Here is a 6,000-nt window from a genome sequence, read left to right on the forward strand (position 1 = left end):
CTTATTCTATGTTGTAGCCTATCTGTGATGAAAGTAAATTTGACAACATCAAAAGCTCTTTGGGAGGGAACAGATTTTACATAAACCAACAGTGGAGGACAACACGTTATCTAAGAGAAACGACTGTGTGTCACACACTGATCAATAAACAGAGGTCAGGAGGTCAACAGAAACTCTCCTGATCTAGTCAACCATCTAGGCTCCTAGCTGCCTTAAGGTGTTTTGTTAGGCACTTAAATGTCTAGTAGTCATTGGCGGCTGTACCCTTCGTACTCTGTCATGTGAGGACAGAGGAGTAGCATGTTTAGTGGGGCCATCTGAAAATGTAATCTCTAGGTCATTTGAAAAATGTTCTCATTTGGGAGAGTTGGCGTTGTGACCTTGGCCTCGCCAACGCTTAGATCAAAACCCAGATAATATGTTGATAGTCCTTAGGGGAATTTATTTGTAGATTGAACATTCAGATAAACAGATGAAATGTACCGTTTTTTTTTACAAAGGGAGACCATAAAACCACTATATGAAAGACATGATTCCTGGACGTGCGTAATACTCGGCTTCATGCTAGTAATGATGGCAGATTCTGTATAGCCCTATATCCTTATGCCAAGATCCTCCAGGCTTGTTTTTGTTTACAATGTTTTCTACTTTCAAGCTTTCCAAACCTAATAAAACATCAATGGTAGTCATTTAAGACCAATATGTCTAAAAGTATAGACATTCTTTTTGCTTTATTCAGCTTGGGTTTTTTGTGTGTGATGAAAACAAGTGTCTCCATGGACTCACTCCTTTTCTGTGAGACCCAGCCAGCTAATGATGCCTTGAACCGTAAATGGTAGCTGGGCCGTCAGAAACAGCAGGCAATGCCAATTATAATCTACCCTGCTGGGGCGGGGGGGAACTTCAAGACGCCATTGTACACGCTAGCTAGCTAAGCACCCAGCCTACCCACCACCCAAACCCAAACCAGGTCTCAGAGTTTAATCAGACTCTTAAACTTCCTCTTTAAAACTTCTTCCTGAGAGCTGCAAGGTAAAGTGGGGCCAAGTTGTAAGTCATTTGCAGCCGGGCTAGGCTAGGCTAGGTTTCCTCTCGCTATTTGGGAATCTGGAAGGTCTGGAACCCTCCGTGCACTTTGTACAAGCATCACGTTAGCAGTTTCCAAGTACATTAGTATCATTGTCCTTCACTAACATATCAGTGTGTGAGTACACCAACCTGTCTAAGAGAAATAGAATGGAAACCTACGACTGCAATGTCTCAAAACACAGCTACCATCGGCCAAACAACAGTAACATTTCAGACGTAGAGTATGTTTATGCAAACATGATTTTAGTAAATCACATTCTGTAAGAGGGGCATGTCTTTTCTTTGGTCAACTTTGGCCTAAGACTGCACCCCTTTCATTCCAATGGAGAATTCCCACAACTTAGAACAACAGAAGGGAGCCCGATTAAGAGATTATGAGTGACACGCACAACAGAGACACATCAAGTTTGTGATTTCAGTCGTGGGCAGCCGGAGACCTCGTCTGCCATGATTGGACCAGAGCTTGGTCTGAAGGGGAAACGTTAGGGAAGAAGGATGTTTTCAGAGCAATAAAGCCTGACATGAAACTTCCTCTTGGAGCATTTCCCAACAATAAAGCTCATACACATCCCAGTTCACAAGATTATACTTTAGGTATGTACTGTATGTAGGGGGCTGATTATAGTATGCGGTGGATACTGGCACAGGGAAGTCATAACAAGCTCTGAAATTATTCGAGACTCAAACTGTGTGACACTGTGGATCAAAACATGGTACAGTATCTTACCCTCAAGAACATGATCATAATATTACTGCCTATAATCTCTATTTATCATTTTCTGTGGCTGGTTACATACCGTTTGTTGATGTAGCCCATAATGTTACCATAATTCCAAGCTTACTAGAGTGTTCTACCAAATACATTTTAGTCATTTAGCGGATGCTCTTTTTCAGAGTTAGTGCATTCATCTTTAAGATTGCTGGGTGAGACAATCACATATCACAGTCACAGTCAGTACATGTTTCCTCAGTACAGAAGTTATCAGCAAAGTCCATGCTAGCACATCATTTACACAAACCCATTAGTATTGGTCACCCACAGGAAATAATTACCTTCTTTTATTTGTCTTTGTTCTCATTTTATCTGCCTCTCACCTCTTTCCTCTCACTCTCTCCACACACACACACACACACACACACACACACACACACACACACACACACACACACACACACACACACACACACACACACACACACACACACACACACACACACACACACACACACATTTTCTGAAATGAAATGTAGGTCAGAAATAGAGAGAGTTTGCGCTAGCTGTGTTAGCTCGTCAGACAAAGCAGGGGAACAGCTGAGAAGAGCTCACAGAGGGAAGAGAGGAGAGGCGTGAAAGCTTGGGAGCTATAGCTAAGTTTTTTGTGGTGCTTGGGAATCTTGACTAGAGCAGGTGTTTTTTATAGCATACTTCAGTGAAAAACAGTCACACCCCAATAACAGAAGGACAAAAACATCTTCCACATGTTCACACTAGCATGGATATAAAGCATCTCTTCACTCCAGCGCTGCTTCTTTCCTCGTTTCCTAAAAAAATATATCTGTGTCATTTTGGCAAAGCCAAGCCCGAGTATTCTCCATGACATGTTCTACTCTCTCACCTACAGGGCACAAACAACCATGGCAACAAGCGGTGTCAAAAGGGGAATGGATGGCTTTATCAGTGACTCGACAGCGCGCGGCTCATCCCATTGGCTAGCTACACCCACAAAGTGTGCTGGGACTCGTGAACGCTCGTGAACGTAAGCGTTCTACAAACCTTCATAGGGATTCATCCAAATGTGCAGGGACATATCGTGTCCAAAGGGGATTCCCACTGCTTTCAGCTTATCACCTCAACAGGATAACGTGTGTGTGTTGAGCTGAGCTGAGCAGTCCCCAAATCGCCGCTTATAACTCATTGACCTACTGTCCTGTGATGGCCCAGTGACCTCATGCCCTCCCCACGTGCATGTGAGTTTACTTAACATTCATTAGCATTGTGTGTGCACTTTTTATAACATCCCACACTTGGCTTACTCCTTTGAACTCCAAAACATTCAGAAAGCCAATTTGATACATTCTCTGTGATGCCTGGATGTAAGCCATGCGATCTCTCCTTTCATTTCTCTGTTTCAAAGACACACAATGTGGCTTGGCAGAGAGACTAGCGTCCTGGAGCAGCGAGCACCACGGCCCTTTGATCACAGAGAAAGAGAGAGGGGAGCCCCCACGCTCCAATTGGACTCGCTGCAATCAGAAAGACAGGAGGATGAGGCAATCCTGGAGAATGAGGAGAAAAAACATCAGGAGCAAAAAGCAGGAGAGAGAGTTGAAAAAGGGAAGAGAGAGCTGAAGAGAGAGATAGAAAGAGTGAGAGATATAGATGGAAAGAGAGAAGGAGATGGAGAGCGAGAGATAGAGCGATGTAGAATGAGAGAGAGAGAGAGAGAGAGAGAGCGCAAGAGATACAGTGGCTTGCGAAAGTATTCACCCCCTTGGCATTTTTCCTATTTAATTGCCTTACAACCTGGAATTAAAATAGATTTTTTAAGGGGTTTGTATCATTTAATTTACACAACATGCCTACCACTTTGAAGATGCAAAATATTTTTTATTGTGAAACAGACCAAAAATACCAAAAAAACTTGAGTGTGCATAACTATTCACCCCCCCAAAGTCAATACTTTGTAGAGCCACCTTTTGCAGCAATTACATCTGAAAGTCTCTTGGGGTATGTCTCTATAAGCTTGGCACATCTAGCCACTGGGATTTTTGCCCATTCTTCAAGGCAAAACTGCTCCAGCTCCTTCAAGTTGGATGGGTTCTGCTGGTCTACAGCAATCTTTAACTCATACCACAGATTCTCAATTGGATTGAGGTCTGGACTTTGACTAGGCTATTCCAAGACATTTAAATGTTTCCCCTTAAACCACTCGAGTGTTGCTTTTGCAGTATGCTTAGGGTCATTGTCCTGCTGGAAGGTGAGCCTCCGTCCCAGCTTAAATCTCTGGAAGACAAACAGGTTTCCCTCAAGAATTTCCCTGTATTTAGCGACATCCATCATGCCTTCAATTCTGACCAGTTTCCCAGTCCCTGCCGATGAAAACCGTCCCCACAGCATGATGCTGCCACCACCATGCTTCACTCGGTGGATGGTATTTTCAGGGTGATGAGAGGTGTTGGGTTTGCGCCAGACATAGTGTTTTCCTTGATGGCCAAAAAGCTCAATTTTATTCTCATCTGACCAGAGTACCTTCTTCCATATGTTTGGGGAGTCTCCCACATGCCTGTTGGCGAACACCAAACATGTTTGCTTATTTTTTTCTTTAAGCAATGGCTTTTTTCTGGCCACTCTTCCGTAAAGCCCAGCTCTGTGGCATGTACTGCTTGAAATGATCCTATGGACAGATATTCCAATCTCCACTGTGGAGCTTTGCAGCTCCTTCAGGGTTATCTTTGGTCTCTTTGTTGCCTTTCTGATTAATGCCCTCCTTGCCTGGTCTGTGAGTTTGGTGGGCGGCCCTCTCTTGGCAGGTTTGTTGTGGTGCCATATTCTTTCAATTTTTTAAGAGTGGATTTAATTGTGCTCTGTGATATTTTTTTATAACCCAATCCTGATCTGTACTTCTCCACAACTGTGTCCCTGACCTGTTTGGAGAGCTCCTTGGTCTTCATGGTGCCGCTTGCTTGGTGTTGCAGACTCTGGGGCCTTTCAGAACAGGTGTATATATACCGAGACATGTGACAGATCATGTGACACTTAGATTGCACACAGGTGGACTTTATTAAACTAATTATGTGACTTCTGAAGGTAATTGGTTGCACCAGATCTTATTTAGGGGCTTCATAGCAAAGGGGGTGAATACATATGCACGCACCACTTTTCAGTTTTAAATTTGTTACATTTTTTTAAAACAAGTTCTTTTTTTCATTTCACTTCCCCAATTTGGACTATTTTGTGTATGTCCATTACATTAAATCCAAATACAAATCCATTTAAATTACAGGTTGTAATGCAACAAAATAAGAAATAAACACCAAGGGGGATGAATACTTTTGCAAGGCACTATAGATAGATTTAGAGAGAGCAATGTAGAATGGGAGAGAGATAGAGAGAGTGAGAGTGAGAAAAAGAGAGAGAGAGAAAAAGAGAGAGAGAGAGAGATGATAGCAAGAGATAGATGGAGAATGCGAGAGAGAGAGAGAGAGAGAGAGAGGTGGAGAGCGAGAGAGAGAGAGCTGGAGAATGGGAGAGCGAGAGATGGAGAATGGGAGAGAGAGCGAGAGATAGATGGAGAGTGAGAGATAGAGAATAGGAGAAAGAGAGAGAGAGCTGGTGAGAGAAAGAGAGAAAGCGAGAGATAGAGATGGAGAATGGGAGAGAGAGACATGGAAAATGGGAGAGAGAGAAAGAGAGAGAGACAGAGAGATGGAGAATGGTAGAGAGAAACAGAGAAACAGAGAAATACAGCATAATTACAATGCAACTAGTCTCCAGCAATGAACTCTGATGGACTCTCCTCTGTCACTGTGGGTGTAGTGCATTGAGTGGGGACTCTCCTGTGCCATTTTGGGTGTGGTCTGGAGGGTGGGGACTCTCCTCTGTCGCTGTGGGTATGGTCTGGAGGGTGAGGACTCTCCTCTGTCACTGTGGGTGTAGAGTAGAGGGTGGGGACTCTCCTCTGTCACTGTGGGTGTAGAGTAGAGGGTGGGGACTCTCCTCAGTCACTGTGGGTGTAGAGTAGAGGGTGGGGACTCTCCTCAGTCACTGTGGGTGTAGAGTAGAGGGTGGGGACTCTCCTCTGTCACTGTGGGTGTAGAGTAGAGGGTGGGGACTCTCCTCTGTCACTGTGGGTGTAGAGTAGAGGGTGGGGACTCTCCTCTCTCACTGTGGGTGTAGAGTAGAGGGTGGGG

This window comes from Salmo salar, chromosome ssa21 (assembly GCF_905237065.1).
Source record: "Salmo salar chromosome ssa21, Ssal_v3.1, whole genome shotgun sequence".
Lineage (NCBI taxonomy): Eukaryota > Metazoa > Chordata > Actinopteri > Salmoniformes > Salmonidae > Salmo > Salmo salar.